The 24,939-nt window shown below is 45.5% G+C and overlaps 1 protein-coding gene across 1 annotated transcript in view; it reads right to left on the bottom strand.

Annotated features, from left to right (window-relative positions):
• Positions 1-23,901, bottom strand: part of ITPR1 (inositol 1,4,5-trisphosphate receptor type 1) — a 104,933-nt gene extending 81,032 nt beyond the window's left edge. The window contains exon 1 of the mRNA XM_069966637.1: positions 23,831-23,901. The gene's annotated coding sequence lies outside the window, so the exon portion shown is untranslated. The remainder of the gene's footprint in view (positions 1-23,830) is intronic.
• Positions 23,902-24,939: the final 1,038 nt, after the last annotated feature.

Here is a 24,939-nt window from a genome sequence, read left to right as displayed (position 1 = left end):
GGACCACCAGTGACTCTTTATAGCCATACACTAAATACTTTTAGCTGTACATCCTCGTAACCTACAGTACATCAAAGCATAAGGACAAGTCACCAAAAAACAAGGCATGTGCCCATATGCTATGGTGGCCTCAGGAAGGGAAGCGTAACCTATGTCACAAGTTCCCTTTAAAGATTCTGCAGTTTGTTACTGGCAGAAGTCAGCAAGAGTGTGCATAGACCCCGCTAACCACACAACTGAGATCCCAAAATGCAAATGAATCCTACAGCAAATGACTGTACAGAGACTCCAGTAAAGACAGCACTTCCCTTAGCAAGCTAATGTATATACATAATGTTAATTTCCCTATAAACTAAGGCTAGATTCACATCTGTTACTTTTTTGGAGTATTCAGCTCCTTCATTGCAGTACACCAGTGGAAAAAAAACTAAACAAAAACAGTGGCCTCTCTGCCTGTCAATCATCCCAGCAGAGCACGCTAACAGGTGACCATGCCCGGCCCTCTGTGTCCTCCATAGGCATACAGAGGCTCAGTGGTGGACACTAGGGGGCGGGGTATGGTCACACGCGCCTCCATGGTCGGCCATCTTATGGACAGACTTACTACAGAGCAGGGAAGCACAGCCTGGAAGGTGGAGAGGGGGGGGGGGGGGGGAGTCTGATTTTAGCTAAGAGGCAAACCTACTAATACGGTACACTGAATAATATTACTCTAAAGTGGCCAACCCCGGTAAGGTCCCCATACACTTTATACTGATGGCTAAACCCACCAACAGTTTATTGGCATCTCCCAAGTCTCCATCAACAGATTCGGTTGGTGGAGATAGGCAGAGCCAGATTAAAGGGAGGGCACAAGGGGCACGTGCCCAGGGGCCTCCACCACTAGGGGGCCTCCACCAGCCCAAACCCAGAAGTGGTGTCTGGCAGCCAGTCCCACGCACAAAAAGCATGTGGAAACCCTACCTGGACACAGCACTGGTCACACTGCATGCTGTCCAGGGAGGGAGGTGTAGGGTTAATCCTGTGTAAGCATCTCCCTCCCAGCAGGCTCAGACTCCCCCCTGGTGGGTCTTTGAATGGATTCTTCCTGTCAAGCTTCCGGGTTCCTGTCTCCTGCAGAGGTCCTCACTCCCTTGCCCCTCCCCCTCACTAAGAGGACAGCGTGGGACCTCAGCAAGGAAACCTGATCTCTCCAGCAGGGATGTGACATCATGGAGCATGCTGGAGCATCTGTCACAGTGGCTGACAGGAACAGAGAAGAGCCAGGAGAAGACCTGTCATCTGCCCAGATCAGGTGAGTATTAGGTTTTGTTTTGTATTGGCACATCAGAGCAGGGGTATGTACTATTGGGGCATATATCAGAGCAGGGGTATATACTATAGGGGCATATATCAGAGCAGGGGGCATATACTATGGGGGCATATATAATATATATATATATATATATATATATATATATATATATATAGCCTGTGTGCAATATATATATATATATATATATATTATGCATATGACATGTAGCCTGTGTGCAGCCTATGATATATAGCCTGTGTGCAGCGTATGGTATATAGCCTGTGTGCAGCGTATGGTATATAGCCTGTGTGCAGCGTATGGTATATAGCCTGTGTGCAGCGTATGGTATATAGCCTGTGTGCAGCGTATGGTATATAGCCTGTGTGCAGCGTATGATATATAGCCTGTGTGCAGCGTATGATATATAGCCTGTGTGCAGCGTATGATATATAGCCTGTGTGCAGCGTATGATATATAGCCTGTGTGCAGCGTATGATATATAGCCTGTGTGCAGTATATTGTGTATATATAGCCTGTGTGCAGCATATGGTGTATATATAGCCTGTGTGCAGCATATGGTGTATATATAGCCTGTGTGCAGCATATGACATGTAGCCTGTGTGCAGCTATATACATGCCATGAGCCTTAGGGTATATTCACATGTAGCATATCCGCTATAGATTATACACAGCCTTTAAGTACGTTGTGCTCTTTACTGCTTCAGGTAGTTTATATGGTTGGGAACTGAAGATGGGACCTAGACTTGCAAGTCCAGGTTCTGCCTGCGATTCACAACTCCATATGCTGCTGTGGTGGCTAACACAGGGGGCAAGAGCACAAAAAGTGCTAAAGTGCTGTGTTCTTGCATTGAATTAAGTGGGAACACACCGCGATGCTCACCCCTCCCCCATCCTGTCTCTAGAGCCTGGCATCTTCCTCTGGACTGCAGCCTCTAGGGACCATCATATGCACAACAGAGGAGGATGCTGAGCCACACAGACAGGAGTGAGGAGGGGTAGGTGCTAAGTCCCCTACAGTAATCAGCCACCTGTATAGATCACTGTATGGTTTATTTGTGGGGGAAGAAAATGGGGGGGCCCCCCCCCTAACAAAATTGTTGCCCAGGGCCTCCACCAACCTTAATCCGGCCCTGGAGATAGGGATCGGGCGTAATGGGAAACACTGCCCAATCCTTTTGTTCTTTGAGATAAGCCACTGCAGCTGCTCTGGCTTACCCCTTCCTATAGAGGGCACAGGAATGTTCAGCCGTGCCAAACTATATGTATGGGGAGGACAGGGAAGATAACAGTCGGCTGAATGATTGTTTGGTCAGTTATTGAAGGTATATGGCCGTCTTAAGGGACTTGTATTACTGTAGTCCTATAAAAGGTTTGTAAAGGTGTCCCAACCCCTTTGTGTGTTAAGGTTTGTAGGGGAAGTGGGTGACAAATGAATGAGCAACAGTACAACTAAATCTAAAGATTGCACAGTTCAAACAGGTAAGATGAGGTTTCCATATTTGCCTTACAGTGAGGTCAAAACCAGATCCAGCTCCAGGGCAGAACATTACACATACGGACGCATTGATTAAAGCTGGAGCAGATGGGGAGAGTTGATCTGTGCTTCCAGGTGACAGCACTGCAGTCTGTCACTAGGACGCAGTTATCCACAATCTGTCACAGGGAGCGAGCAAAAGACGGAGAGCATCGACTCCGCGGCCTAATTCCCTTAGACATGAGCTAAACTGCTGTAACCCTTTCTATCAGTCACCGGAGATAGGGGAACTATGACAAGCGACAGCTCTTCACAAACAGGAGGCCAAAGAGTTATAAATAGTCCATTATGGTTGGCCAAGCCACTCAGCCATGTGCTGTGCATTTCCGCTTCCTACACAGAATGGAAACGTAGGCTGGATTCATGGAAAGGCGACTGCCTGATGTCACAAGTGTTTAGAAAGGCTGCAATGTGGTGGGTCAGGCCAGAACCCAGCTTTAAGATTTATTGTCTTCATTATTTCACTGATCTGTTGTCTGCATTTGCTGATCCATTGTGCATCCATTCTGATGTTTAGTACCTTGTTGATAGCTGCCTTTACTATATATTATATAATATTGGGATCCCCGTTGTGTGTATGTATGTATATAATATATATATATAATATTTATAGTGTCATATGAAAAAGTTTGGGCACCCCTATTAATCTTATTTTTAGTTATTAAAACTTGAGTTTTTGCAACAGCTTTTTTAGTTTGATATATCTAATAACTGATGGACAAAGTAACATTTTAGGATTAAAATGAGGTTTATTGTACTAACAGAAAATGTACAATATGCATTCAACCAAAATTTGACAGGTGCAAAAGTATGGGCACCTCAACAGAAAGGTGACATTGATATTTAGTAAATCCTCCTTTTGCTAAAATAACAGCCTCTAGTCGCTTCCTGTAGGTTTGAATGAGTTTCTGGATGAAGGTATTTTTGACCATTCCTCTTTTTAAAACAATTCCAGTTCAGTTAAGTTTGATGGTCGCCGAGCATGGACAGCCCACTTCAAATCATCCCACAAATGTCCAATGATATTCAGGTCTGGGGACTGGGAAGGTCATTTCAGAACATTGTAATTGTTCCTCTGCATGACTGCCTGAGTAGATTTGGATCATTGTCTTGCTGAAATATCCAGCCCCGGCATAACTTCAACTTTGTCACTGATTCTTGAACATTATTCTCAAGAATCTGCCAATAGTGAGTGGAATCCATGTGACCCTCAACTTTAACAACATTCCAGGTGCCGGCATTTGCCACACAGCCCCAAAGCATGATGGAACCTCCACCAAATTGTGCAGTGGGTAGCAAGTGTTTTTCTTAGAATGTTGTGTTTTTTTGCCGCCATTCATAACAACTCAATCTTTGTCTCATCAGTCCACAGGACCTTCTTCCAAAATGAAACTGGCTTGTCCAAATGTACTTTTGCATCCCTCAGGCGACTGTGTGGTGCGCTTGCAGAAACTGCTTGCTTTCGCATCACTCTCCCATACAGCTTCTCCTTGTGCAAAGTGCGCTGTATTGTTGACCGATACACAGTGACACCATCTGCAGCAAGATGATGATGGTCTTTGGAGGTGGTCTGTGAATTGTCCTTCACTGTTCTCACCATTTTTCTTCTCTCCCTTTCTGATATTTTTCTTGGCCTGCCACTTCTGGGCTTAACAAGAACTGTCCCTGTGGTCTTCCATTTCCTTACTATGTTCCTCACAGTGGAAACTGACAGGTTAAATCTCTGAGACAACTTTTTGTATCCTTCCCCTGAACAACTATGTTGAATAATCTTTGTTTTCAGATCCTTTGAGAGTTGTTTTGCGGAGCCCATGATGCCACTCTTCAGAGGAGATTCAGAGGAGATTCAAATAGGAGAACAACTTGTAAGTGGCCAACTTAAATACCTTCTCTCATGATTGGATACACCTGGCTATAAAGTTCAAAGCTCAATGAGGTTACCAAACCACATAAGTGCTTCAGTAAGAGTCAGTTAAAAGTAGTTAGGAGTATTCAAATCAAGAAAATGATAACGGTACTAGGGATGGTCCGAATCTGCCGAGGTTCGGGTTCGTGTGAACCCGAACGCCCGGCATCAGATTCCCGCTGTCTGCCCGCTCCGTGCAGCGGGTGGATATAGCGGGAGGACCGCCTGGAAAACTGGGATACAGCCTATGGTTATGGCTGTATCCCAGTTTTCCAGGCGGTCCTCCCGCTGTATCCACCCTCTCCACGGAGAGGGCAGACAGCGGGAATCATTTCCGAGGGTTCAGGTTCGTACGAACCCGACCAAGGTTCGGACCATCCCTAAAGGGTACCCATACTTTTGCACCTGTCAAATTTTGGTTGAATGCATATTACACATTTTCTGTTAGTACAATAAACCTCATTTCAATCCTGAAAAATTACTATGTCCATCAGTTATTAGATATATCAAACTGAAATATCTGTTGCGAAAACCCAAATTTTGATAACTAAAAATGATTAAGATTAATAGGGGTGCCCAAACACATATATATAATTTTCTGCTACAGGATCTCACCTGCAGGGGGCAGAGGTGAGGGGTCCGTATAGACAGAATTCTCTATTGCAGTGCTTTATGGGAATGGAATGTTAAGTCAGCTTCGATGCGCCATCCTGGGCAGCCAGCATAGGTCTATAGCAGGAGCCTACATATACTGGCCTACCTTCATAGAAAAAGATACAGTAACACGGTATACACAGCACCAATATATAGCGGCAATAAAAGATGAATTGTCACCCCCACAAACCTGTTCCTCAGCCTCAGAGACCCAGATACCCTGAAGATAAGGCTCTGCTTCCACTGTCCCTGATAAAATCCCAGCAGAATCCCAGCCCTCGCTCTACTTTACTGGCTAAAACATTTGCTCTATTTTCTCAAAATTACATCTATTCCAGTTTGGCCAGTCAGATATTAATACCAGCAGTGTCCCGGATATTAGGAGCCAGGAGGTGTTTGGTTTCTTAACTATTCTCTTTTTCACTCTACATCCATACACACTACATAGTCATGAGGAATGGGAATCAGTGACAGATCAGTTTTTTTCTTTAAAGCCAAAGTCAACCAGCACTGGTCCACTGCCTACATTTGTAGATCAATAGTGCTGTAAAATACTGTATAAGCTCTAGTTTCTCTTTATCTACATCCTACATGATTCCAGCAGAGTACCTTGTATCTACTCTCCCTTTTCTCTTTAAACTGTGAGCTGCCCTGCATGGTTTCTTTCCCCCCTGTCTACTATCTGAGCTTCTAATGTAAACTCCACCCCACTGTTAGGGCCTATTACACATAAAGATTATACTGCAAAAAATCCTAAAAAGGAAGCTGCTCATGTCAGTGGCTGGGGCACAGTGAAGCAGAGGGACTGGAGTCTCACAATTATCCCCACAGGCTCGGAGTCACTGTGACACAGGCTGCTTCCCCAAGTCTTATGTCTGTTCTAATGCTAGCATGCATTGTAACAGGTGTTCCCTAACTCAAGGTATCAAGGCCCACCAACAGGTCATGAGAGTATATACCCTGCAAAGAACACCCGTGGCAATACATAATGCACAGACTATGTGAAATGCTAAGGAAATCCTCAAAACACTTTATTAGAGGATGCTCTGTGCCGCCAATACTGCTAAAGCAGTTTCACCAACAGGTCACAGTCCACAAGAGGGAACACCCAAAGAACGAAATAAATACATACATAAAAATAAACTCAATGGTCCATTTGTTACCACTGACAAGTCATCAATATTTAGCTCTTTACTAAAATAATGAAATTATAAACTATAAGTGACTGGTTATAGCGAGTCCCAGGGCAACAGGCATCTCACATCTAATTATGCATCATGAACCATGGTAAGAACCAGGCACTATAGTGCACCGTGCGCCATGTCATCCCATACATAACCCTGTACCCCATACATACCAGCCAAAAATAATTTGTATCATTTATTGGAAGCTACAAAATAAATAAAAGCTTTTATTAGAGCATCACATGGTGCTGAACAGAAGCTACAGAGATTAGACGTTGCATTCCAGTTTGGGGCTTTATCATCGGACGGGAGTTCTGCCACCACGTATACAGCCACAGGATTGATTGGAACCCTGAGATCCTGAAGATAGCCAAGTACAGGACATCAGCAACATTGTCTACTAAAACACTGAACTGCACATTGTTGCATCACTATTTCAGTTTTGTCCACAGATGAAAATACAAAGTTATAATAAAATATACAACTTTCTATGGTATACCCTTTCAAGAGGCATTTTAAACTTTAAAATTAATGAATGTGTAGCACATTTTGTCCTTGCATTTTTTTTCCCTTCAAGATTGGAAAATACTCTAAAATTTTAGGTTTAGTGAACATTTGAGGTCGATAACGATAGGCTTCCAAGGACACACATGTGTGATTGCTACTATAGTAATAGGAAATCTAAGGCCCCCTTCACACGTCCGGAAAAACCACCCGGATTTCCTATCAGGAAATCCGGACGGTTTTCCGGACCCATACACTTTAATTAGGCACGGACACCCTTCCGGATTTCTCCGGAAGGGTGTCCGTTCCGGAAAAATGATCCGGAAAAAATAGGTCATGTCCTATTTTTGTCCGGAATTCCGGCCCGGACGCCCCCATAGAAGTCTATGGGAGCGCCGGAATCACGGGCACTTTCCTGATGTACATCAGGAAAGTGCCCGTGATTCCGGACTGCCTTCTCACCCCCCACCGCCTATACCCCTCTCCCCACAACTCACCCTGCACCCGACTCTTCCGTCCTCCTGCTCCCTGGTGCCGCGCGTCCTGGTGTGCACCGGGTCCTGCTGCTGCCGCCGCCGCACCAGCCCTCAGGTTGGCGGCCCCTGCTCGGCCCCCTCGCTCGGCGGCACCCGACGGCCCCCCCCCCCCCCCCCGGACGACCCCCCCCCCCCCCGGACGACCCCCCCCCCCAACCAGCAGCACCGGCGGCCCCCGAATCTCGCCCGCCCGATCGCTCACCCAGCAGCCCGGCAGAAGACCAGGACAGGTGAGATCACTGCTCTCGCCCTCCTCCCCCCCCCCCCCCCCCCCCCCCAAAGACGTAAAACTCCCACCATGTCCTGTCAGCAGGGCATGTTGGGGGTTATACTTCTGCAACCTAGATGGCCACAGGCTGCAGAAGTACAACTCCCATCATGCCCATCTGACAGGTCATGATGGGAGATGTAGTTCTGCAAACTGGATGGTCACAGCTTGCAGAAGTATAACCCCCATCATGCCCTGCTGACAGGTCATGATGGGAGTTGTACTTCTGCAGCCTGTGGCCATCTAGGTTGCAGAAGTATAACTCCCATCATGCCCTGCTGACAGGTCATGATGGGAGTTGTACTTCTGCAACCTGGATGGCCACAGGCTGCAGAAGTACAACTCCCATCATGACCTGTCAGACGGGCATGATGGGAGTTGTACTTCTGCAAGCTGTGGCCATCCAGTTTACAGAACTACATCTCCCATCATGTCCTATTTTTACTTCTTCCATCAGGAAATCCTGAAGGTTTTTCCTGATGGTTTCCTGATGGTTTCCTGAAGGTAAAAACGGATTACTGTCAGGAAATCCTGATACTTTCCTGATAACATTTGAGGTCTCCTGATCAGGATTTCCTGACAGTAAAAACTGACACGGACGTGTGAAGGGGGCCTAAGGCTTTATTCACACATTCCATACGTTTATACGCAATTGTGAGTTTGCAATTATGGACAAATTTAGGGCACACTGATGATTTCTACTGGGCTATATGGATAATTACATGTATATCTCTGTAATGTCTGATTATGTATGTACCCCCAGTATTGTAAAGTGCTGCGGAATCTGTTGGCGCTATATAAATAAAAATTATTATTATTTATTATTATTCATATTGCAGATCGATAAAACTATATATAGACAGACATCTATGCCCCATAGAAGTCTACAGAAGTGTCTAATTCGTAACAAATGAAACGTCCATAAAAATACGGATCACTTTAACTTAATATTCACCACCCCAAAATAAAAAAAAAAATAAAAAACACACACACACACACACAAACACTACTGAACGTGTGAATGAGGCCCATTTACAGTTATTGAGCATATAACAGTCACCTAGAGGTGGTGGCGGAAATGCTTGAACCAGTGGGCCTGAATAACAAAGCTGCGTTAAAGGGTTTATCCAGACTTAGAAGAACAAAACATCACACTTGTTCTCAGGTTGTGTGTGGTACTAGAACTGTGCTTTAGGGTCCATTTACACAGAAAGATTATCTGACAGATTATCTGCCAAAGATTTGAAGCCAAAGCCAGAAACAGACAATAAACAGATCAGGTCATAAAGGAAAGCCGGAGATTTTTCCTCTTTTCAAATCCATTCCTGGCTTTGGCTTCAAATCTTTGGCAGATAATCTGTCAGATAATCTTTTTGTGTAAATGGACCCTTATTTACATCAATGGAACCAAGTTGCAATACCTCACATATGCTCAGTTTGGGTGTTTTAGCTAATTGTAATACTACACACAGCCTGAGGATGAATGTGGTGCTTTGCCCAATAAATTGCAGATAAAGCAGCAAAGTCAAGTTTTATTCAGATTATTCTGCAGAGTACTGCACAGTCACATTATCTTCTAAGGACTTTGGTGATGCCAGCCCTGCTTTTCCACTGATCAGGAGCCCAGTGTTGAAGGGGAAATGGCTTTAAAAGGGGTTATCCAGCATTAGAAAAACACTTTATTCCAGAGACAGCACCCTTCCTGTCCCCAGTCTGGGTGAGGTATTGCAGCGCAGTTCCATTCAAATTCAAGGAGCTTAACTCTAAACCACATTTGAACTGGAGAGTAGTCCTTCCGGAAAGTGAAAATCTATGCCTGCTCTGGGGTAGGTGTACATTTCTGTGTTCTAATCTTACCATTTTTAACAAGAGGAGTGTGTACACTGTCTGTAGTTTTATGGATTCACAACATGCAAAAATTGCTACGGCAAAAATACTGACTAGCTCTTGTACGGACCGTAATTGCAGCACACTTTGCCCCATTGAAGTCTATGGGGGCGGCTGTATAGATCTAATATATAGTCCTGAAAAACTACTCAATGTGAACGTAGCCCGAGGCTTTCATCTTGGTACAGATACAACACAGGGCTGTCTGCAGTAGTTAAGCTCTACCCGACGGACTCAAAAAAAAAAATCACAGAAGTCAAGTACCTAAATATTTCTCATCTCCTGAGACATCTGAAGTAATCTTCACACTCATTGGGTTTGGCAATACAAATAATTTCTGTCTTCTGTATCATTCCCGCACACCACACTCGCTTCCAGCTAAATTGCACAATCCAGCCATCAGATTCCACAAGGACATTTTAGGATTTTTTTCCTTCTTTATTACACTGGATACATTGTTGCCAATAAATTCCTCATAGAAGAAACATTGGAAGGAAGACCTTCTACAGTCTACTTCTATTTCTCAGTCGGGTGACAGGAGGCCATGATCATTAACCAGCTGCTTATGTAAAAATTATCCATAGTAAATCGGTAGACCTAAGTAAATTAAGTAATTTTAGCTTAAAAGGAGAAGTCCTCTTGCTGCATCATCAGCTGCTCAGCCGGGATTGGCTGAGCATAGTTATGCTTAGCCAATCGCGGCTGAGCAGCTGAAGACGTGGCAGAAGGGGCCAGCCTGAGGGACAGCACTTGAATAAGTATGCTGCACCACACTTCCAGGGTGGGGGACACGGGGAAGGCGGGCCTTTCACTAAAACACACATTACAAAAAAGTTGTATAACTTTGTAATGTGTGTTATTTAGTGAATAAATGTTAAACCCCACACTACCCCTTAAAGTATTGTATTTCCCCCCCAAAAGTTATACAAATCACCCTGTGTGCACAGCTCTGGGAGTCGGGTGGTGACATCACCATGTTATTCAGGAAGTGAAGCCTTGATGCAGGGAAAAAAGCACTTTATAAGCATTTCCCATAAAGCACTTTATAAGCATTTCCCATAATAAGTGTACATTGGTGATTTGTATAACTTTTGGGGGGCAATACAATACTTTAATAAAATTTTTCACCGGACTTCTCCTTTAACACAAACCCAACACCACTAGGCAACTACTGTATACTGGTATATTACCGTGTTCAGTGTACAACTGTGCAGGGAGCTCCACCTAGTCATGGCCATAGGCAGCCATCATGTAATTTTTCTTCTTCTGTCTACACAAAGTTAACAAGATTATATCTAATTATAGTCTTAAGGCTCCCCATAACTTTGTGTCTTCAGGGAGATAAGCAGTCGCCAGCGCAGTCTGGCAGCGGCTTACCTCCCCTCTCTCCCATTTGTTTTGAAAGGTCTTTTTATTTCTTTAAGCAATATAAACACTGTACATGAATATCTGCATGAAAAACTAACTTGTACAAGAATACTATAAATTGTAAGGAGGCCTAATAAGAAAACCAGAACACAAGAGGGACCCTCTCCCTATTTGGAACATATGAACGGTGAACAGTAGAGATAGCGGTCAGTCAAACAAACGTTTAGCCGACAGCTACTGAAGGTGTAGGAGTGCCTTAAAATTAATGTACAAAGATACTGTATGATGGAAAGGACAGCTACAACCCTTAGGCTCTGTATTGTACAGCTGTATTTTCAATGTTATAATGCTCCACACTGAGGAGGGGCAAATACCCCGAAACAGCTGTCTGTGGATGGATGCCTGCCCTAGTCATGATCGCAATACTCGCACCTTGAGTTAGACATTGACAAAAAGGGGCCACCCCATTGTTTCCCTATTTACGTTCCAATACCCGGTGATGTGGTGCTCTCCCCATCATGGAGGCACCCAGTGGCAACAGGCTAGAGATATCTGGCTATCCCGTGTTTTGAGACTTGCAACCGAGGCTCCACGGACTCTTGTTTTGCATATTTAAATTTTTGGGGGCATCAGTGGAGACTCGATTGAGTACTTCATTGGAATTTTTCACTAATCTCCTTGAGTTCAGTGATTACGGTGTTTTGTTCACTGTAGTAATGCGCTAGATTAAATTCAATGGGAAATTCTTAAGTCAACGGCTGACAGTGCTCAAACTGTATAGAATAACCGCCATAATAATGGAGTATGACCTCCAAATAATTAACATTCTGATTTACAAGTATTAAACTTTTTTGACCTAACCACACTTGTTTTATTATCACTCAAAATTAGGACTCTATTTGGGCATTATTTTATGTGTGAATAAGGTGATAAATACTGGCTAAAGCCACAGTCCACCGTATTGAAGGTGGGACTTCTGATTTTCCTACCTGACAGCAGACCACAGGCTTTCCAAATGCTGCAGAAGATCTAAAGCCCCTATTACACGGGGCGACTGAGGAGCAAATGAGCGTTGCAAGATAACATGCGGCGGCAGCGAGCGGGGAGGTGCAGGGGAGGCCGTGGGGAGCTGCCCGGGTGATCCTAGATCGTCCGGGCAGCCCATATAGGATAGCAGTGGTCTGCTGCTGCTGCTCCTGTCGTTTCTCCTTCAACATGTTGAATGACAGGACAGCAACGATCGGCAGACATTGTTCAGGTGTGATGATCGTTTCCTTCTATTACACGGGAAGATTATCAACCAATCATTATTCCACATAATAGGGCCTTAACTTCACAATGTTTGTAAGCCTTGTGGAGAATCAAGATGGTACTGGTTGGGCATATGCTCTGCTGTTCTGTTCATTCAGGGGATGTTTGTCCTGTTTTTGTGATTAGTCCATACAGATCCACTAATTATCCGCTATCGTGTGGACAGGGGATACCACTTTAAAATAGAAACCCCTTTTTAAGCTGGCCCCGCATAAGGAGGAATTATAGGCACATAGGGGGAGATTTATCAAACATGGTGTAAAGTGAAACTGATTGGTTGCTAGGGGCAACTGAGCCAGATTCCACTTCATTTCTCACAGACCCTTCGGAAAATGAAAGGTGGAATCTGATTGGTTGCTAGGGGCAACTGAGCCAGTTTCACTTTACACCATGTTTGATAAATCTCTCCCATAGTGTTGCTAACACATGGACCCAGATTCTGCACATCTACTAATGTAAAGTTGCCCCATTTTCGGGTAAAAAAAAAAATTGGGTTTTAAGTGGATACTTTACAGGAGTTGCCCAATTTTGACACGTGACCATCGAAGGAGATATCCATGTTAAGGATGAGGTCTACTTCACCCTGTGAACTTAAGGGCACATACACATTAAAACTGATGGAAATGGACAACACTAAAGGCCCTATTCCACGGAACGATTATCGTCCGTATTCGGCCGATACAGACAATAATCGTCCCATGGAATAGAGTGCAACGATCAGCCGACATCGCTCATGTCGGCTGATCGTTGCAGTCGCTTGTTTTTCAACATGTTGAAAAACAAGCGACTGATATAGCAGCCTGCTGCCGTCGCTCTGTTGAATAGGAGCATCAGCAGCAGACGCTGCTGTATCCTATGGGCTGCCCGGACGATCAGCGATCCTCCGAGCAGCCCCCCCGCAGCTCCCCGCCGCCCCTCCCGCACTCACCCGCTCGCTGCAGCCGCGATGAATAGCGGCGGCAGCGAGCGGTGAAACGAGGAGCAAACGAGCGCTCGTTTGCTCCTCTGACGACCGGTCTGACGACCTGTGGAATAGGGCTTTAAGAAAAGTCTATCAACATTGTCAACCAAATGAAAGTAGACTCATTAACCACCATCTTCTGGAAAAACTAAAGATTCTTTTTTTTGTCCAATCCAACATGTCTGATCCTTCTTTTCACCAACATCACCATCTGTCAGAGCATTGGAAGTCCCCATACAAATTAGACAGGCGGCTGGTCCTGTCAACTTTGTTGTTGAAGATGCCTATACACCTTTAACAGCTGTCAGCTAAACAGCAGTTCTCTCACAGCCTCCCCAAGAAAAACTGGCATAGATTAATAGTAATGTGTTTTTTTATGGGGAGGGATAAGTTACATCCAGACCACTCTGGCACCAGCTTCTCTCTGAAAATAAAAGGGTCAAGCAGTGAAAAACCATCAAATCAGACCCCTTTCTCCACTGACATATGTAGTATAGAGCATGTGTTAGTGCTGACTAGTATATAAAGTGTATGGGCACACACTTCCTTTACCTAGGGTCCTAGGCCATAAGTAGCCAGTATGGAGTTTGTGTATATACAGTGCTTTCACGAAAATAAGACATCCTCCAAAAATAAGGCATAGTGGAGGATTTACATGATAATTTAAACTAAGGCATCCCTTCAAAAATAAGGCATCCCCCTCATTTGTGGAAGATATATCACAGCTTTGGGAATGATCGCTCAAAAGATGATCATTTGTTCAATTATCCAACTAGTTCTATTTAATGTGTGTGGCCACCTTAAGGCCCTATTACACAAAGCGATTATCAGCCATATTTGGCCGATAATGAGTTTATGTGATAGAAGGCAACGATCAGCAAATATGAACAATGTTGGCTGATCGCTGTCTTTCAACATGTTGAAAGACAAACTACTAAAAAAGCAAAGATCTGCTACTGCGGCTCCAGGCAATAGGCGCGGTGGCATCAGACCGCCTTTATCTCCTGTGGGCTCAGATCGTCCAGGAAGCCCCCCTGCACTTACCCACTCTCTGTTGGCACATGTAAAAGCCCCTGTGTAATAGGGGCTTTATGCATTCTCAGCAATGTGGAATACTGTGCTGCCTCTGAAGTGGCCAACAACCTTGGCTCATACCTGCTGATCACAGGGGTGATCTCATTTTAGTAATATGGTTATCCAGTCAGGAACATCCTTAGAGTAGTCAAAAGGAAAATACCTTAGAAGCTACAACTCTGAAAAATTTTGGTGCAAAATGTTTCTTCACAGCATAGGATTCTGGCTAGAAGGATGAGAATGCAAAAAGCCCTATCAAGTACTGACCATATACAGGATGCCACACTGCAGCTAGATTTAAAGCCTCCTTCCCGAAGAGTAAATATGAAGCACAGTAGCCTGCCCTATTTAACCAAACACCAATTTAATCTGGAAACAAATCTTCATCAGCGCAAACTGTAGGAGGAAGGAGGGGGGGGAAAAAAAAAAAAAATCTACTTTATATACACAGCTGCACTATGTGCATAGGAAGACACCCAAGTGGAACAAAATAGAATCAAATGGCCCCTTATTAACAAGTCATTAGTAAACACAACTCGGCTGAAAAAGTCACCTCAGGTGCTGGATTCATTGAAACATTAACTCATAAAGGACAAAGAGGTCAGGAGAGCGATTCATGCGCCAAAGCAGGTTCACCCAGCAGCATCTGACGACAACCAATAGCATCCAGAGCAGCGTCATGTACAAAACTTCACATCAAGGCCAAGGGCACCTGAGACGCGGCAAATGATTCTGTGCTCCAGTGTTGTGCACAATGCAGAATGACAGAATAAAACCCACGTAGGATGAGGATCAGAGACGCATAGAAGCAGCATCAGGAGTCAGGCAGTCAATGGGTTTTAAAAGTACTTCAAATATCCAGCTTCTACTGAATTCTGAGTAAAATGCCATAAATGCCGGATGTTAGAGGACATCACCATGTTACAGCCCAATATATTTCTAATTCACAGTGTGCATGCTTCACAGATTCCAAGGCTGTGTTCACACACGCCTAATAAGGACTTAGGTTTACATCTGTATAATGACCACAAGTCTCAGCCTGACTGCGATCTTAGGACCCACAGTTGGGCCGGGACTGGAAACCGTAACTATACCTCCTTATTAGGCTAGTGTGAACCCAGCCTTATTACAGCCCATGTACAAGGGCTGTTCACATTCATTTTTTTTCCCACGCGACTTCTAGTTCGTTTGTCTCCATTTCCATATAGGTTTTTTGTAGCAGTTATTTTTCTGTCCTGTCAAAAAGTGTGGAGCGTGGCAAAAAAACAAACATACCCACTCACCCATCCCCAGGTCCATGACCATGTACTAGGGCTGGGCGATATGGCCTAAAATTTATATCACGATATAATTTGATGCATGCACGATATAACGATATATCACGATATATAAAAAAATTTTTGTGTGTATACTCACCCCCCCCCTTGCCAGTCATCAGCCTTCCCCTGTGCCAGTGATCAGCCTTCCCCTATGCCTTCAGCCCCCTTTGTGCCAGTTATCACCCCCCTTGCCAGTCATCAGCCTTCCCCTGTGCCATCAGCCCACCCTGTGCCAGTGATCAGCCCTCCCCTGTGCCATCAGCCTTCCCCTGTACCATCAGCCCTCCCTTGTGCCAGTTATCACCCGCCTTGCCAGCCATCAGCCCCCCCTTGCCAGCCATCAGCCCCCCGTTGCCAATCAGCCCCCCCCCCCCCACAGTGCCAGTCATCTCCCCTCTCAGTTTTCCAGCCATTTCATGTGCCAGCCAGCCAGGGCCATCATCAGCCCCATGCCATAGCCATCTGCCGCCCCCGACCCCTCTGCTACTTACCTTTCCTGCAGGGCTGGCTGATGGAGTCCTCGAGGCGAGACGGGCCGCGTCTTCTTCCCAGCATGCACTGGGAGACCTGACGTCACACGCATCAGCGCGCTGACGATGCGTGAACGGAAGGCCCTGCAGCGCGGTACCACGGAGCGGTAAGTGAGAAGCTTATTCACTACCACTCCGTGGTATATCGCGATATGACAATATGCCAAAAATCTATATCGTCAACCAAATTGATGACGATATTTTGGCATATCGTTTATATCGCCCAGCCCTACCATGTACCCCCCTCCCCCCCCAAATAGCATATCATGCTAGTAGCTTTTGGAGTGCTGGTTAACACCTTCATAATCACACTCTTGGGATAAAACACTGGAGGAGAGAGATGGGGCTTTTTCACCAACCTCCACTGTCTTCTAATGTAGTTCATACAGACAAAGCTATCCATTTATCAGTAAGCAGCCAATGCCATTAGGGCCTGTGCACACAGCCATAGTCCGCACTAGTGTGCAATGAGTTTTCAGCCTCTGAATGTAAACAGGAATGACTCCATTCACTAAAAGAAAGCATCAGGCAATAAAGTGTCTGACATATGATGATGCCTAAAGATTTGTAAGACACTATGATCAGTCATAGTCTCTGAATATCCTTCAGGAATGGGACCCCAGCATAGGGCAGTGAACCTGTATGGAGGTTCTCCAGACAATGGTGAGAGGACACGGCTGCCTCAATGTTACCACACTGGATGCAGCTGTACAGAACAGCAGCAGTAACTGGCACAGATTTTCTAAGTCTCCTATTTATGGCATTACATTCCTAGAATTCATAGCCTAAAAATAGACCCTGGGTAATGACCAATTCATAATTTTTGGTTCTTCTGCACGACACCAGCAAATAGAACTGATTCTGGACGGGCTACACATTGGTCAGTAAAGATTTAATACTAGGGCACGGAAAGTCTCATAATCTAGCAGGTCCAGATAGAGACAAAAGCCAATTCTGCAGATCTTTTGCCAACAGCTGGCACCTTCTCATACAGCTGGTGCCTGAAAGCATATCACTGTTCAAAAGCTGATCTGCTGGGTGTTGACTACCCCCTATCGAAGTCAAAGGTGCAATAAATATGCAACATATAGTAAATGTTGCATATCTATTGGGGATTTTCTTTAGATTTGTTAACATTTCACCCACATTTCTGCTAATGTAATACGTAGCAGATTTTCTGCAAACAAGCCACATCATATGCCCTGTGTGGATTCATTCAGCAAAATAGAAAGTCTGCAAAACAAAGTAATAGTAACGGGGTACTGACAATCAAAGACCTCACATAGTAGTGTCTATAAAGTCCAGAGTCTATCCACCTGTACAGCGGTACAGCTAATGCGGCATCTTATAGTGCCAGGGTGTCTGCTATCAATCACACATATGGATACAAAGGTCTCTGGAAGTTCTCAGCACTGGGGATATGGGATAGTAGCGATTGTGGGAGCAGGGACTACACTACACTTCCTGTACCTTCCTCCACTGAAAAACAGTACAGTCAGGGAAAGATTGATTCCAGCATGGCCACCATGACAGAGGGACATCTCCATCCCAAGCTTTATTAGCTCTTTTGGCATTTCTTTCTGTTCAGGAAGGAATTGTTGTTGACAACTGGAAGATGGCATTAGTTTTCACCCTGGTTTTCTAAACGGCAAGTAGAATTGCTGGGGATGAGTTTTAGGCAAAGTATTTCAACAGTGAATGTTCCACATTAGTTTTCTGCCAGCCTCTATCTTACAGGGGTATTCTTATCTTTGTACCAGAAGGTATAGAAACACAGGGAGTCCTAGTTCTTAAATGGGAATACGATTTTAAAAATTAGTAAAATAACCCTTTATTCCCAAATACAGGGCCTCCTGAGCAGAGCAATGCCCCAGAGTCAGAGAAAAACCCCATTTACTATAACCAAGCAGGGGGATAAGGTAGTTGCCAATGCCCCAATGAACCAGATAGCAACTCTTCAGAGAATGAGTGCACCAATCTTGTGCCACTTAACGCTGCACCGGTATTGATACAATTTCTCCAATTATTGTTAGAAAATAGAGAGATTTATTGCAGACTCTTTTATCCACCTAAAATGGGGACTTCCAGAAATCCAGGCACCTGCTGCGGAGACGACTCCACTTACTGGCACAGAACAGATGATCAGTTCCACAAACACGCTGCCTGTGTACATAGCCGGTTAATTGCAGAAATTTCAACAAATGAAAGTCTTTGCTAAGTGGAATGGTTTCTCCAGCTAAAGGACATTAAATCAAAAGCCCATATTGCCTCTTATTTACACAGCCGTAATGTAGCCACAGAAAAACAAAAAACCTTTTACTGTGTCAACCAAGAGCTTCAAACAGTCAAAGTCCATCATTACAGATATGAAAACGTCTCACCACGTGTCAGGTCACCGCTTCTGTATCTCCCATTGACTTTACTAAATGACCATTTTTCACCTACTGGTGGGCAAAAGCATAATGGGAGAAACTAACTACTTAATAGAGGGGAGTGCATTATTACCATTTGGGGGCCTAGAGGTGGAAAAAGTGCAAAGATTTGGCAGTTTGTATAGAGAAGTCTTGGCAAGATATAAGAAAAGGGAAAGTGAACAACTTTGATCAGAGATTAAGTCACCTGTCACTGGATATACAGTAACTGCACTGTAATCACTTCTAGGTCTTTATGGCCTGTAATGGTAATGGCAGGAATCTTGGTGCAGCTGTATTATGCATTATGTAGAGGCATCATTGCTAGTATCTTTGTGTATAGGGTGTCTGGTGATAAAAATATTACCTTCATACTACTACTGAAGCATAGTATGTGTGAGCCAGGCCTGGCCCATGGTGGTGTAGTACGGATATAAGAGGAATCCCAGCAATATGAGGGTTAAATTGCTTTTTACCTACAACCTGCCTGATAGTTTTATGACCAATTATGCCAGCCAAAATAGTAAGTACACGGTACTTGTTTTGCATCTAAAAAGCATGTTTTTGCCATCATTGTATGCACATAAAGGATTCAACACACTTGTTGGCTTTCAGAACATGCTACAGTAGAACCATGAACATTCACTTGAAGATCCTGCAGGCCTGAGGTGCTTAAGAGAGATTAGTGAAGCTCTCAGCTCCTAGATACCCTTCCCTAACAATACAACCCTGGGACGTGTCTGGTCACAACCAGGTCCAGCAGATTCTCTCTGCTTCCTTGACGTCCTGTAGTTCACCCCTGTTGCACTACTCATAGGAGTTTGTCTTGACTGCATCATGAAACCATCAATAGTTGGTGTGTCGCTCGCCATTACATTCCATACAAGAAATCAGTTTCGTAGGAATGTGTAGATCCCGGAAAACCATTCTGATAAACATTTAGGGTATGTTCAAATCAGATTACAATCGGAAAAAAAAAATCCTAGCACAACCCACAGATGCTGCCACAAGCCTCATTGTCATTCAGTAAGAAAGTTTAATAGAAGTGTTTGACTGCATGGTGACTGGGTTGCGCGAGCCCCTCTACATGCATGGGATGCAGACACATCTGATACAACACAATCATGAAAGTGCTGGATTTTAGCAAACTAAAGGTTTCCATGAATCATACAGTATCCCCCCCCCCCCACCATTTGCTGCACAACTAAATTCAAACTAACAATCACTTATCAGCCACTGCGACCGTAGTAACCTGTAATGGCCAACATTTCTCTGCCCCCTCTATGACCACTTTACCACAAACCTCCAGTTAAGTACACAAGCAACTGGTATTAGCCGCCCCTCCTATAAAACCATTACAAGATGCTGCAGTTTGCTGCACCTTTAAGGGTGAATACCCCTCCCCTAAGTATTGTAGACATAAGTTCTGATTCTACATAGCACCATGACGACATCCAAGGCAGAGGGCAACTCCAATCATGAAGCCAAGCATGTGCCCCAAGGAAGAAGCTCGGAGGTTTGAGCAAAGTTTACTCTTCACCTCCGCACTGAGATGTAGTTATCCAAACCAGTGGAGTGTGCGCAGCCTTCCAGATGGTGCAGAATGCAGAGGAGGAAGGTGATTGAATGAAAATATACTCTTCAACTTGGTTACAATAATGTCTTGTGATCCTATAAATAGAAAAATCAGGAGGAGTGCGGAGAGAGAGGAGGAAAGAGGCAGAGAGACCAAGAAGCCGATCTGTGTACAAGACAGACTGGGAAATCGGGAACTTGTACTTGCAGAGCTAACAGCTGACTCTTTCCCAGCACAAGCTACCCTGACCAATGGCATGCTGAGCCCTATAGTTCTTCAGTTACCCATGGCAGCAGAAAAGCAATTTTTAGTAGCAAGATTAAACCACTAGGCACCAATGATCCACTCGCTAGATGTGAACATTATGGGGTTAAATCTAAATCAAGTAGTTTTATTACAGGTACTTATGCATTTTTCCCCCTTTTTAAAAACAGTATGGACCTTGTCACACATTTCCTAGGGATGGGTGATCCATAGCATGGACGTGCCCATAGAAATCAATGGCTACTAACAAAATGCGGATGGCTTATGGACATACATCAGTGTGCATTACCCTTCTCTCAGACAACCTACCTCTTTGTGGATTCACAAAATGATTGTGCACAATAGACCCGGACAGACAAAAAAAAAAAAACTGAACATTTTTTTAACCATTTTACTTTCTTTTTTCTAGAGGCTTTTATCTGAATAATACGAGTCTCGCTTATCATCCATTTGAGAACCAGGGGATTGCCCTGGTGAAGGCTTCAGCTATCACCATGACATGGCCAATTTAGAACAAGAATTACTATTCCAGACCATAGAACCCACTAATTCCCCATCTGAGGGGCTGCTAGTGGGGGCTCAGGGAGGAGCATGGCCGGTCCCCTCAATCTGGTGAGCAGCTCCAAGAGCATTAGTGTGCCTTCACTGAAGGAGGATGGAAATTACAATATTACTATACACTTCTTCATACTGGCATTTTTGGGATCCATCCAGATCACACCATTAGAGGTATCCTCCCATCTTCATGGATATCCTACAATGCAAAGTGATCCAGCTCACTGCAATGCTGTGTTGCAGCTCAGGGACAGAAGTGTACATCCCGCTGGGGCCATCTTGGTATGGGGTACATAGTTTCTCCTGTGCTCCCCCCACCCCAGGTCTCCTCCCAAAGGTTGTACTAACAGACCCCTGTTGATAGTGTCCCCCAGCAGTTGCATACTAATGTCACAGCAGTGGCCACTAACCTGTATCTACAGGCTGTCAGTACACGGTAGGAGTCGTAGTTCAGCCATAGTTGGAGACCACGACTATAAAGCAATGGTTGTAATACTCCATGTAAACCTAGGGACTATATAAAGACAAAAGGTGCTTGGATACAGGATACACAGTTTGGTTACCACAACTCCTCACATAAGGGGACATAACATGCTGATGGCAGGATTCCTGAGAAGAGACGAATACAGGAAAAGCCGGACACCTAGAATGCAAATACAGGACAAAGTCCTAAACACTCACAAAATAAAGACACATCACACTAGATGACGGCCAAAACACCCAAGGTGATCAGAGAGCAGGCACGGCCAGCCTTGCAGCATAATACACTGCCCTTATATACTGCACACTAGCACAAGGCCCACCTGAGCACCTGCCTGCATATTAACCCTTCACTGCTCCAATATCAACCAAATAAACTCCTAATGCTTCAACAATCAACATCCACCCACGTATAATGTCTCAGACAGGGGGTCAGCATCTATAGAGCAGTGCCCTATTCCCATGTGGCAGTCAGAGGTCCCTGATCGGACACAGCAAGTCCTTATATCTACAGCAGGCCCCTAAATACACTTCACATCCACCGGCCCACTAGGGGACCTATGACAGCAGTCCCTCCCCCCGACAGGGGGGGGGGACCCTAGGCGAATCTATACAGCAGTATCCTATAAACACATAGCCAGAGGTCCCTCTGTGGATCTATACAGCAGAATCCTGAACCCATCAATAGACCTATACAGCAGTATACCATACCAATCAGTGGACCTATACAGCAGTATCTTGTACCCATCAATGGACCTACACAGCAATAACCTGTACCCATATACCAAGAGGTCCCTCAGTAATTTACACAGCAGTATCTTGTACCCATCAGTTGATCTACACAGCAGTATCATGTACCCACATACCAAGAGGTCCCTCAGGATATCTATACAGCAGTATCCTGTGCCCATCGGTGGACCTATACAGCAGTATCCTGTACCCATCCTTGGACCTACACAGCCGTATCCTGTACCCATCCGTGGACCTACACAGCCGTATCCTGTACCCATCCGTGGACCTACACAGCAGTATCCTGTACCCATCCTTGGACCTACACAGCCGTATCCTGTACCCATCCGTGGACCTACACAGCAGTATCCTGTACCCATCAGTGGACCTACACAGCAGTATCCTGTACCCATCAGTGGACCTACACAGCAGTATCCTGTACCCATCAGTGGACCTACACAGCAGTATCCTGTACCCATCTGTGGACCTATACAGCAGTATCCTGTATCCATCAGTGGACCTACACAGCAGTATCCTGTACCCATCTGTGGACCTATACAGCAGTATCCTGTATCCATCAGTGAACCTACACAGCAGTATCCTGTATCCATCAGTATATCTATACAGCAGTATCCTGTACCCATCCTTGGACCTACACAGCAGTATCCTGTATCCATCAGTATACCTATACAGCAGTATCCTGTGCCCATCCTTGGACCTACACAGCAGTATCCTGTACCCATCAGTGGACCTATACAGCAGTATCCTGTATCCATCAGTGGACCTACACAGCAGTATCCTGTATCCATCAGTGGACCTACACAGCAGTATCCTGTATCCATCAGTGGACCTACACAGCAGTATCCTGTACCCATCTGTGGACCTATACAGCAGTATCCTGTATCCACCTGTGGACCTATACAGCAGTATCCTGTATCCATCAGTATATCTATACAGCAGTATCCTGTACCCATCCTTGGACCTACACAGCAGTATCCTGTACCCATCAGTGGACCTACACAGCAGTATCCTGTACCCATCAGTGGATCTATACGGCAGTATCCTGTACCCATCAGTGGACCAATACAGCAGTATCCTAAACACATATGCCAGCCAGGGGCCCATGGCCCACAGCAACCACCCCAACTTTCCCAGCCCCCAGCTGTTGCAGCATCAGGGCAGAGCACATCTGCCCCCAGCCATATACCCTGGGTCAGTGGCAGCAGACAGGGGGGGGTGGGGTGACACCATGTAGCAGCAGGAGAGCAGACACAGGAAGCCCCCGCTTGTATAAGCCCTCCATGCTGGGGCTATAGGGGATGCAGCAGGTATCTGCAGACACGCCGGGGCTAGGATGCAGGGACTGTCCCTATGCAATCTATAGGGGAGAGGATTGGGAGCCACATGCACCGCTATCCGCTATAGCCACAAGCAGCCCGTCTAGAGGCGGAAGGAGCCCAGTACCTGCCCGCTGCTGCTCCACACAGTCCAGGCGTGCAGCGCATCCATGCTCCCCTCTCCGCTCCTCTCTCCCCGGCTCTGTCCCCCTCCTCCCAGCACAATCTCTTTATATGGGCTGCGGGGATTGTAGTCCTGCATCCTCAGCGGCGGACTACACTTCCCGGCATGCTCCGCGGCGCAGGAGGCAGCACACAAGCCCGTTACTTCAAGGATGCGAGAACTTTTCTCCAGCGCTGATTGGTCGTGTAGCCGGTGACGTCATGCACACCCTCCGCATGAAGTTTAGAGACAAGTTCTAGGATGGATTGCAGGGGGTGGAGTGAGTATTAGGAAGGGGGCACATACTTCATGTAATCTCAGAGTTCCTTGTATAATGATTCCCTATCATATTATGGATAGCTGTTACCATCTAGAAAACCCTCTGAGATCTGAGGATCCCAACTGAGGTTATGTGGGGTCCCCTCTCAGGAAGCCCCTCAACATGCAATGTAATAAATAGTCACCCTAACACTGTATAGAGTGCGGCTGCCCTCACACAAGGCCAATTGTTCCGCAATTGATTACCGGTGGCTGAAGAAGTTGGATGCAGCCCTAAGGCTACCTGGAAAACACATACACGGCCGGCCATAGGCTGTTTCCATGTTTTCCCAGACTCCCTAGGGCTGCATCCAACTTTTTCAGCCAGTTGGCAACCGGCAGGGTAGGGAGGTGAGTGTCAAACCCCATGCCCCCCCCCCCCCCCCCCCGACATCATCACAACCTGGGGAAAATGCCTTGTGGTGGGGGAGCGGGGAGAGGTAAGTTCATACTTCTGATCAAATTCCCTTCTGTCGGCTGCCAGATTTTAAAAACAGCCGGACTTCTCCTTTAACCCCTTAACGACTGTGGGTGTACATTTGCACCCTCACTGCCTGGGCCTTAACGCAGGAGGGCGTAAATGTACGCCCTGGCGCGGTCCCGGGCTATGGAGCGGGCTCATGAGCTGAGCTCACCCAATAGGGGGTGAGGACCGGCTGCTATTTTTTCGCCAATGGAGTTATGTGAGTTTTTTTTTTTTTTGCGGCATAAGCTGACATTTTTAGTGGTACACCTTTTGGGTACATGTGTCGTAT

This window comes from Dendropsophus ebraccatus, chromosome 4, assembly GCF_027789765.1.
Source record: "Dendropsophus ebraccatus isolate aDenEbr1 chromosome 4, aDenEbr1.pat, whole genome shotgun sequence".
Classification (NCBI taxonomy): Eukaryota; Metazoa; Chordata; class Amphibia; order Anura; family Hylidae; genus Dendropsophus; species Dendropsophus ebraccatus.
This window is presented reverse-complemented; position numbering and strand designations above follow the sequence as displayed.